Raw genomic sequence first — 11,639 nt, 5'->3', positions numbered from 1 at the left:
AGATGTTTCTTGTTTCTTGAAGAAGGATTGTAATGCTATAAACTTTCCTCTTAGCACTGCTTTTGCTGCATCCCATAGGTGTTGGGTCATCGTGCTTTCATTCATTTGTTTCTAGGTATTTTTTGACTTCCTCTTTGATTTCTTCAGTGATCTCTTGGTTATTTAGTAGTGTATTGCTTAGCCTCCATGTATTCGTATTTTTTACAGATTCTTCCCTGTAATTGATATCTAGTCTCATAGCGTTGTGGTTGGAAAAGATACTTGATACAATTTCAATTTTCTTAAATTTACCAAGGCTTGATTTGTGACCCAAGATATGATCTATCGTGAAGAATGTTCCATGGGCACTTGACAAGAAAGTGTATTCTGTTGTTTTTGGATGGAATGTCCTATAAATATCAATGAAGTCCATCTTGTTTAATGTATCATTTAAAGCTTGTGTTTCCTTATCTTTCTTCATTTTGGATGATCTGTCCACTGGTGAAAGTGGGGTGTTAAAGTCCCCTACAATGATTGTGTTACTGTCCATTTCCCCTTTTACGGCTGTTAGCATCTGCCTTATGTATTGAGGTGCTCCTATGTTGGGTGGATAAATATTTACAATTGTTCTATCTTCTTCTTGGATTGATCCCTTGATCATTATGTAGTGGCCTTCTTTGTCTCTTGTAATAGTCTTTGTTTTAAAGTCTATTTTGTCTGATAGGAGAATTGCTACTCCAGCTTTCTTTTGGTTTCCATTTGCATGGAGTATCTTTTTCCATGCCCTCACTTTCAGTCTGTAAGTGTCCCTAGGTCTGAGGTGGGTCTCTTGTAGACAGCATATATACAGGTCTTGTTTTTGTATCCATTCAGCCAGTCTATGTCTTTTGGTTGGAGCATTTAATCCATTTACATGTAAAGTAGTTATCAATATGTACGTTCCTATTACCATTTTCTTAATTGTCTTGGTTTTGTTATTGTAAGTCTTTTCCTTCTCTTGTGTTTGATGCCTAGAGATGTTCCTTTAGCATTTATTTAAAGCCGGTTTGGTGGTGCTGAATTCTCTTAGCTTTTGCTTGTCTGTAAAGGTTGTAATTTCTCCATCGAATCTGAATGAAATCCTTGCTGGGTAGAGTAATTTTGTTTGTAGTTTTTTCCCCTTCATTGCTTTAAATATGTCCTGCCACTCCCTTCTGGCTTGCAGAATTTCTGCTGAAAGATCAGTTGTTAACCTTATGGGAATTCCATTGTATGTTATTTGTTGTTTTCCCCTTGCTGTTTTTAATATTTTTTCTTTGTATTTAATTTCTGATAGTTTGATTAATATGTGTCTTAACGTGTCCCTGTATGGGACCCTCTGCACTTCCTGGACTTATTTCCTTTCCCATATTAGGGAAATTTTCAACTATAATCTCTTCAAATATTTTCTCAGTCCGTTTCTTTTTCTCTTCTTCTTTTGGGACCCCTATAATTCGAATGTTGTTGCATTTAATGTTGTCCCAGAGGTCTCTGAGACTGTCCTCAATTTTTTTCATTCTTTTTTCTTTATTCTGCTCTGCAGTAGTTATTTCCACTGTTTTATCTTCCAGGTCACTTATCCATTCTTCTGCCTCAGTTATTCTACTATTGATTCTTCTAGAGAATAGTTAATTTCATTTATTGTGTTGTTCATCATTGTTTGTTTGCTCTGTAGTTCTTCTTATCCCTGTTAAATGTTTCTTGTATTTTCTCCATTCTATTTCCAAGATTTTGGATATCTTTACTATCATTACTCTGATTTCTTTTTCAGGTAAACTGCCTATTTCTTCTTCATTTGTTTGGTCTGGTGGGTTTTTACTTTGCTCCTTCATCTGCTGTATGTTTCTCTGTCTTCTCATTTTATTAATTTACTGTGTTTGCGGTCTCCTTTTCACAGGCTGCAGGTTCGTAGTTCCTGTTGTTTTTGGTGTGTGCCCCCAGTGGCTAAGGTTGGTTCAGTGGGTTGTGTAGGCTTTCTGGTGGAGGGGAATAGTGCCTATGTTCTGGTGGATGAGGTTGGATCTTGTCTTTCTGGTGGGCAGGACTACATCCTGTGGTGTGTTTTGGGGTCTCTGTGACCTATTATGATTTTAGGCAGTCTCTCTGCTAATGGGTGGGGTTGTGTTCCTGTCTTGCTAGTTGTTTGGCATGGGGTGTCCAGCACTGTAACTTGCTGGTCGTTGAGTGGAGCTGGGTCTTAGAGTCGAGATGGAGATCTCTGGGAGTGCTTTCGCTGTTTGATATTACGTGGAGCCAGGAGGTCTCTGTTGGACCAATGTCCTGAACTCGGCTCTCCCACCTCATAGGCACAGGCCTGACACATGGCCATAGCACCAAGGCCCTGTCAGCCACACAGCTGGCATGGTGAACCCGAGGGCGGACTGGGGTTGGCCAGCAGGATCCAACCAGAGTGCAGTGAAGTTGTGGCTATGGGCACGGCTGCGGCAAGCCTAGGGGGTCATGCTGCCCTCTGCTCGGGCTCTGGAGCAGCTCAGCGACTGTGGAGGTAAGAGATGCTAAATGGGTAGTTAGGGCTCTGCTGGGATCTTAGCTCCATGCCATGTGGCGGGGGTGGGGTGCTAGGCTCTCAGTCACTCAGGGAGAGAGGTGGGGGTGCTGGAGAGAGGGGCGGATTGGGAGGGAGGAAGCAGGGCATGACCAGGCAGCCGGGGACTGCAGCTTCGCCGAGATCTTCCACTTTCTCGATCAGTAACATTTCTTTTTGCTTCTTTCTTAAAATCTCCAACTCTCTGCTTACGTTACCCATCCGTTTTTACATGCTGTCTACTTTATCCATTAGAGCTCTCAGCATGTTAATCATAGTTGTTTTAAATTCCCAGTCTGATAATTCCAACATTCCTCCTGTGTCTGGTTCTGATACTGGCTCTGTCTCTTCAAGTTGTGTTTTATGCCACTGCTGTGCCTTGTGATTTTTTTCTTGATAGGTAGATAGTTTCTTGATAGATAGTTTATGCCATTGGTGTGTCTTGTGAATTTTTTCTTTATAGTACCTAGGTGATGTACTAGGTAAAAGCAACTGCTGTAAATCAGCTTTTAGCAATGTGGTGGTGAGGTCTGTGGGGAGAGGAAGCATTCTATAGTCCTATGATTAGGTCTCAGTCTTTTGATGAGTCTATGCTTCTAGACTGTGCACTTCACAAGAGTGTCTCAGGTTTTTCTCCTCCCTTTGATGGAACAAAATATCTAGTGTGGCCTGGAATTTGTTATTTCCCTTTTTCCAGGTCAGTTAGCCTCTGATAATACTCCAACAAGTTAGGCTCTTGGTTAACTAGATTCCTCTAAGGGAAAGCCTTGTTAAGAACAGAGTTCTCTGGTGTATTTCAAAATGGTCCCTTTTTCCTTCCCCCAACCAGAAGCCACAGGAGATTTTTCTTTGATATTTACTGTGAGAATCTGGTCAAACTCCTGAAGGTAAACCTCAGTGTATTGTGGAGGTCTCCCTAAGACTGAGTCCACCTGGAGATTTTAACTCTTGGTTTTGTCCACACTGAACCTCTGCAACTCGTCAATTACTGTTGAGGTTCCTGTGGTGGTTCTTCCTCAAGAGCGTTTGCTCTGTTAAGCTATGACTCCCTGTATTCCCTCGTTTGACTCTCCAGTCTTCAGGGCAGGCGTTTGTCTTGTGTCTTACCCTAGTTAAGGGATCCAAGAAGAATTGTTAATTTTTCAGTCGGTTTAGCTTTTTACTTATTGTTAGAATGTAGTGGTGACTTCTTACATGCCAGACCAGATACTAGAAATTCATATCTCACAGTTTTTGTAGGTAGTATTTTTAGGGTCTCTCACAGACTGCAACCAAGATGTCAGCTACGACTGTAATCATTACAAGACGAGATTGTGGAAGGTTTTACTTCCAAGTTCCCTCATGAGGTTGTTAGTAAGATTTTAAGTTCTTGTGGTATTGAAAATTCACATAGAAATGAAAAAATATCTAGAACAGATGAAACAAATTAGGAAAGGCAAGTTGGGTTAACACTACCTGATTTCAAAACTTTTTATAAAGCTATAGCAATAAAAGAAGTGCGGTATTGAAATTAAGATAAACACATACATCAGTGGAACAGAATATTGAGTCCAGAGGTAAACCCACACTTATATGGACAGCTCATTTTTGAGAACCGTGCAAACACAATTTAGTGGAAAAATATCTTTTCAACAAATAATATTGGAACAATTGGAAAAACACATTCAAAAAATATGAAACATTAAATTAGAGTCAGGGATCATGCTAGGGACCTGAGGAAGGTATCTGCAAACTCTTTCATGTTTTACTTTTATGAACCCTCTTTAGTTTGACCCTTGAACTAAATTAACAGCTCTGTGTTTGGGGTTCATGTTCTGGTTTTGATCGATTCTAATTCTTATGCCCTCAGTGTTCCTACTCTACTTTTGCCTCAGAGGTCTTTTTACTGTTTCTGAAAGTCTAACTCTAGCAATCACTATATTAATACTTTATAACTGAATCTGTATCCACAGCTATATATTTGTTTTGTCATATTGAATTTCAACATATTTAGAGCATAAATAGTGACAAAATATTGAAGAATTCCGTAACTTAGGATCATCTCCTTGTGATAATGCTCATTATTTTTAAAAATCACAAAAAATAAAACTCTTAGGACATCATAGGACACTAAGTAATTTCATGTGAGTTACTTTTTAATCTAGATTAAGCATTTAATTGGGAATTTCTATAACTGAAAATAAGAACATAATTTTAATTAATTTCTAACATTAGGTATATACCTCTTGGCAATTTTCATGAGTTCTTGAGCCTTCTGCCTTTCATGATATTGTAAGGAAACATCTTTTTGTTAAAAATACGTTGAATTTATAAAATACCTGTGGTTTAGATATGATAGTTGTCATCATTTTGCTCTAGAAGAAAAACTGCAAATAAAATTTTGGCCTATGGAAATCTAAGCCCTTTATTCTAAAAGATTTTAAGTTTAAATGCCAAGTAGGTCATTATAACAAAAAAATGTTCTGGTCCTATTACTTGGATGTAAACATCTGCTTTGGCTTTAATGTCATAAAATCCTGAGCTTAGAATCAATATATTCTTTTAAGATAAGAGAAACAGTTTATTGTTGAGAATAAAGAACGGAAATGGAAAGAAAATTTAGTCATTTCAAATGCAAATTTACATGCATGTAATTCTCATTTGTATGCATGCAGTTTCAAAATGACTATGTGTTTGATGTGGAAAGACTAAAAATCATTTGCTACAGAAAAGCATTTGCTACACATACATAGGAATATTATTCAACTTGAAGAAAAATTTACCACATGCATTAAATTGACATTGACATTTGTTGTTGTAAAACAACAACTAATGAATTATTATCGTATGAATTGTATTTGTTTAAGGATGTTTACAATGATAAATGTGTCCATGTAAAAAACATTTCACTCATATGTTTTTATCTAAATTTGCATACATCCCATATATTTTACTTTCATTCTGGTATTCCATGATATAAAAATTAGAAATTGCAAGAAAATCAGACTTGTATGTTGTTTTTTACAACACCGTATTCTGCATTCTTGATAAGAATCTTTTCTTTCTTAACTCCTCAGTCTCTAACTCTAAATATCTAACTGTCTGCAACCAGATGCTCTGTAAAATGTCCTATTTGTTAACTGTAAAATTGCTGTGTCAACTTGTTCAAATCCAAAATACAGTGTGACACATAAGAAAAAATAGAAATGAAGCTAAGGAAACAAACAAGCACATAAACAGAAAAGCCAATTATTATTTCTAAGGAGCAGACTTCCTATTTTTAAAAATATATTTTAAAGTTATTTCTCAAATTATTCAGAATCAACATATCTTATTTTCAACACATCACAGAGAAACAAACATAAGTCTCCTTTAAAATTTTTCTTCTGCCTGGGTTACTTTATAAAATAAAATACTATAGTTTAGCATGGATGATTTGTATAGACACTATAATAGGCAATCTGTATTAAACAGTTAAACATTAGGAGTAGGAAACACACACAATCGGAAAAGAAAAACACACTTATGCACCTTGCAAATTGAGCGATAGGAACCCTTTTTACCAAAAAACACTTACAGAGGAAAGGTATCACTGAGAGCAGTATTGGTTTAAGAAAAAAAGTCACACAAAAAAATTATAACCATCTTTTAACTAGTTCCCAATTGTAGGCAAAAATACTGCTCTATTTCTCTACCTGGAACACCATGGCGAATGAGAATATTAGACTGAAAGTTAGAAATGAGTACCCTATTTTTAATTCTATCTCATATTATATATACAGGTATAGGTGTGGTGCACCACCCAGATTACTCTTTAAAGAAGGACTTGTCACCCCTCTTGGAATCTGAATTAGGGTTTGACACAGCGGCAGAGAACGACCTCACCCAAGGCCATGCTTTTCCTATGTGGCGCATATCCAACAATGAATCCACAAGGTCAATCGCAATGTTGGAAAATGCTGACAGGTTACATTGACTCCAAATGTCCTCATGAGGATGGTCAAATTTGTCAGGTGTGAATCGGTTTCACCTCTTCCTCTTAGTGCTGCTGCCGCCCTCATCCTCACAGTGTTGATCCTTAATTAATACTTCATGATAAACTCTTTCTCAGTTTCTGCTTCCTCAGAAACAAACTAGTGACAGTAATTCTCAGGAGTGGTGCAAGAAAGAATGCAACAATATTTGTAACTGGATGTCTTGCCAGCCTCTCTGCCATCATGAGATGATAAGTGGGGCACAGAGAACCCCTGACTCAAGGTGGTGATCCACTTGTTAAAAGTCTCACAAGTAGTGAACTGGCATAGTTTAACAGTGAAAGGGAATGCTTAAGCTGTAGCCATTTATCAGACTTTTGAGAGGCATAAGGGAAATAGTAAGTATAAAGACAATGGGACAGGATATCTATTTATTGCTAAGTACCATTGATACCTTGAAAAAAGTAATGAAAAGCTGCAGGGGATTAATAGGTAATTAAAGCTAGTGTGAAAGCCAAAGTGTCCCTTTGGCAGTGTGTAAAGTGACTCTTATCCTGCAGCTGGAGGGCAGGTAAAGCTGAGGCCAGGCCAAGGACTTAATAGTATGAATGGCTGAGGTCCAGAAAAGGTTAAAAACCCAACTAAATCAGCTTCGCTACGCCAAATTCAGGGCCAGTGTTGGGGAAATACAGGACCCTAATTTGACAGGTGTCCCCAAATGCTGAATCCTTAGATATAACTGCAATCCCTGAGCCTGCAGAAGTTGCCCAGCCCTCCCTATTGAAAGCTAACACTCCCTTTCTATTTAAATGCAGAGGCTCCTTCCTTGTACGACTGCTGCCCGCAAACGGTTTGGCAGGTTCTCAAAATGTTAAATGTAGAATTACCATAGGATTTAGCAATCCTAGCCCTAGATATAATCCCAAGAGAACGCAAAATATATATCCACACACAAGCTTGTATGCTACCTTCACAGTAGCATTATTCATGATAGCCAAAAAGTAGAAATGATACAAATTTCCAGCTGATGAAGGGATTAAAAATTGTGGTTTTGTTATCCATTTACACAACAGAATAGTCATGCAATGGAATAAAAATTAATGAAGTGCTGATATATGCTACAACATGAAAGAATTTTGAAGACATTAGGCTAAGTGAAAGAAGCCAATCATAAAAGATCGATTGAATGATTCCATTTATTTGAAATGTCTACAAAAGGCAAACTTGGAGACAGAAAGTATATTAGTGGTCTAGATTGGGAAGGGATGATGGTGGAAAGAAATGAGGACTGATAGCTAACAGATACGGGGTTTCTTTTGGGGGGTGATGCAAGGTTCTAAAATTAGATTTTCATGATAGCTGCATAATTCTGTAAATACACTAAAAGTTATTGAAGTGTGCATGGGTGAATTTATGATTTACAAATTATATCTCAAAGTTGTTTAAGAAATGGTACGGAAAGTTCTCATATAACTTTCGCTCATCTTCTCCTAATGTTAATTCCTTGAATAATCAATACCAGTAAAGTCACAGACTTTATTTACTAAAGTACTTCTTCAATTCCAGGATCCAATTCTGGATCCCAAACTGCATTTTGTTGTCATGTCTACTCAAGTCTCCTCCAAAGAGCTTGTTTTTCGTTTTCATAATCTATCATTAGAATCTAGTTACTAAGCCCAGCTTACAATGAAAAGGAAGGCAATTGAACTCCCATCTCCTTGATAGAGAGGTAACTGAGAATTCATAATATTTTTTTGAAACTATCAAAGTAGTTAAAAAGTTGGGGGGAAGGTATATTGGAGTATGCAAATAGCTAGTTTCTTTTTAAAGTTTGTCCACTAATTTTGTCATTCATCAATGAATCTTGCCTGCAACAGTTATTACTATGGTGTTCTTATGGTGATTTTTCTATTTCCTCATTTGTCTACATTGTAGGGGAGGGGAAAAATAGCTTTTCCTTCTACCCTTCTTGGTTTTTGGGTGGGGCTCTGTAACAAAACAAAACAGATTAGCAAGAGAAAAGCCTAAATTTATTTAATATCAGTTTTACATGACACAGAAGCTTTCATAAGAAAATGAAGATCAAAAGCATGTTTATACTAGGTTTGATGAAGAGTAGAAAGTCATGGGAAAATGTGATAGGACAAAAGGGTATAAGCTAAGTGTAGCGACCTGGGAAAAACTTATCAAGGCCTGTTTGTTAAGATTCTTCTTGGCATCCCTTTGTCTTCCGAGATAAGGGTGCTCCTTTTCTCCAGATATAGGAAGGGCATCTCTCACATGAGGCTTTTATGACCCATTTCAGGGAAGAAGGGTGAGGTGGGGGGGAGGGAGTCACAGTGGTATTCCTGCTTCTGTGGTTTTCTCACACTCTTTTAGCTTAAAATATTCAATGTACTAAGGTGCCATATTTTGGGGTAGTGTGTCTTGCACCCTATCACAGTATTCAACCAAGTCACTCCTTGCGATGTTACAGTTCAATGGGTTTTGACAAATGCATAGAGTCATGTATCCCACACCCCGATAACAAAGAGTAAATTTCCATCACTCTAAATTTCTCATATGAAGCTCCTTTGCAGTCAGCCCCTTTCCTCCTCCAACCCCTGGCAAACACTTATCTGTTTTATATCCATATAGTTTGACCTATTGGATATGAGTATTACATTGGATATGAGCATATACACATATGCCTGCACCCCTCTCCTTCTCTCCATACACAAGAATGTAGCTTTTGTTCCATAGAAGAGATAACAAGGAGCAGAATCTGAGTTGAGTTTCTTGCCCCTCTTGAAAGGCTGCCATTCCTCTCTCCTATGTCTGTAGCACAAAAGACACCTCTCAGAGCTGTTTCTGTAAAGATTCAGGAAAAAGAGCTTGTATATACTGACCACTCCTTCCAGGGATTTCACACTATCCTGCCAATCTGCACTTGACCTTTAATATTTTGTCAGCAATTCTAGCTAAACTCTAATGTGTTCAGTAGCATCTATTCCAGTAAGTGTGAATTTGCATCTGTTTTCTCTCTTCAAGCATTGTATTTTCTTAGATTTTGGGCCAGTTATTTGATCTGCTACCAGTTATGATTTTGAAGTTAGTCCACCTCTTTTTCTGTTGCAAGAGAGGAAGTGTCCCACTATTTAGCTCTGCATCTTGGGGTAGAATCCAGAAGTTCTCAGTTCTATAGTTTTTGGTTTGCTACTACCAGTTTACACTTATTATGCAAAGCAGGACTCTATACCCTTAAGATTTGTGCTTAGAGTGAAAATAGATATGTCTAATGCAGCCCCACTGGTATAAATTATACAAACTCTGTCTTTCCGAGTAGAATTTTTCTCACTTCTGTCTGTGCATACATCTGGAAAGTAACATAGCCAAACTAAGTAAGCATTTCTCTATTTTGATTCTTTAAGTCTTTCAAAATACATTTTACTTATCATTCTCTTGCTGTTATTGACCAGTTTTCCATTTTATTTTAATATGAAAAATAAGCGAATGTTTGTGCTTTTCCATTGTAGTATCTGTGGGTTATATAAACTGCAGGAATGTAGCCAGTCCTTCTTTGGGAACTTTTACATAAGATAACGTCGCTGCCTGTGGATATCTTTAGGGATGCCCTCTTTGTCATGTGTGATATAGTTAATTTTGTTTATTTTTTCTTGATTAGCATGGCTAGGATTTTAACTGTTTTATTTTCTTTATTTTTATGTATTTTTGAAATGTCATTCATTTCACATTTTGTATTTACTATTTCTCTTCAATTATTAACCTATGTTTTATTTGCTCTTTAAAATGTGCCTTAACTTTGTATCATACAAATTTTGACATTTGGGGGTTTATTATTATTTAGTTTGAAATATTTGTGACTACTTTTTGGAGCCACAAATATAGAACATCTACCAAGTGTAGGTTGATGCTTTAGATTTTTTATTTTTATTGATGTCTAATTACCTTCAGTATGTACGAGGGTATAATTTATATTACTTAAATACTTTAAATATACTGAGACTTTTTAATGTTTCTGCATAGGGTTAATACAGTCAGTAAATGTTTCCTGTGCACCTTGAAAAAATGTTCTCCTCATTCATTCAGTATTAACTTGCAAATTAGGTCAGGTTTGGTGGATAGTGTTCTAATTTTGTATTACTTAACTGACTTTTTATCTTTTTTAAAAATTATTTAAGAGTGATTTTTAAAATACAGACTGGGAGAAAATATTTGCAAGTGATGCAACTGACAAGGGCTTAATTTCCAAAATATATCAACAGCTCATACAACTCAATAACAACAACAACAAAAAATCTAATTCAAAACTGGGCAGAAGACCTAAATAGACATTTCTCCAGGAAGAACATGTAGATGGTCAACGGGCACATGAAAAGATGCTCAACCATTTTTTAAAGGTTTTGACATTGAATATGTCAAATAAGCAAATAAGCAAAACCTTATATGACATGAGTTTTCTGCTTGGATCTAATTGATTAAAGCAAGCATATTTAAAAGTAACATTTCTTGAATAAAATTTTAGGGTTTTTTCCTGTATTTTCTAAAATTGATAGACTGTTTATCATTATCATTTTTCCTTTTGGAGAGTCTTCAGCTGTCATCCTAATATCTCAAGAGACTATTTATAGACCAAGCATATTCTTTAGGTGGTATAAATTTCCTGAACTTGACATTTATGTGTCATATCTATAAGAGTTTTATATACATACGAATAGATATACATAATTATATATCTATCTATAGTTTTAGTAATATATACATATACTTTCCTAAGTATGTATTTGTGTGTTTATATATTATAAGCTATTGCCTCTCTCAGCTTCAAATCTACCCTTCTATATGCAACTTCATGATGTTGGGATTGGGACTCTCCAAATCAGTTTCTGTTTTGCCAGCTATTCTTGGTTAATTTCCACTAATAGAAGGAGATTGGTAAACTTGAGAAAGGAGAATGGATTTGCTCCTTCTAGTTTTCTTCCTGTTCCTGTTTTGCTTTTTGTTTGTATAGGCATCACCTTGGCAATGATTCTTCATCCTGGAGGTGGCAGTCTGTTCCCATAACCACATAGCAGCAGCTGAATCCATTTTGCAATTTTTCTATACCCTTAGAACCAGTCTTATTTTGTTACTTGTAGATCTCA

The 11,639-nt window shown here is 36.6% G+C and overlaps 1 pseudogene; it reads left to right on the top strand.

The window, feature by feature from the left end:
• Positions 1-2,318: 2,318 nt before the first annotated feature.
• Positions 2,319-11,639, top strand: part of LOC132437161 (cerebral cavernous malformations 2 protein-like) — a 29,325-nt pseudogene continuing 20,004 nt past the window's right edge.

The sequence above is a fragment of the Delphinus delphis genome, chromosome 14 (genome assembly GCF_949987515.2).
Source record: "Delphinus delphis chromosome 14, mDelDel1.2, whole genome shotgun sequence".
Classification (NCBI taxonomy): Eukaryota; Metazoa; Chordata; class Mammalia; order Artiodactyla; family Delphinidae; genus Delphinus; species Delphinus delphis.
This window is presented reverse-complemented; position numbering and strand designations above follow the sequence as displayed.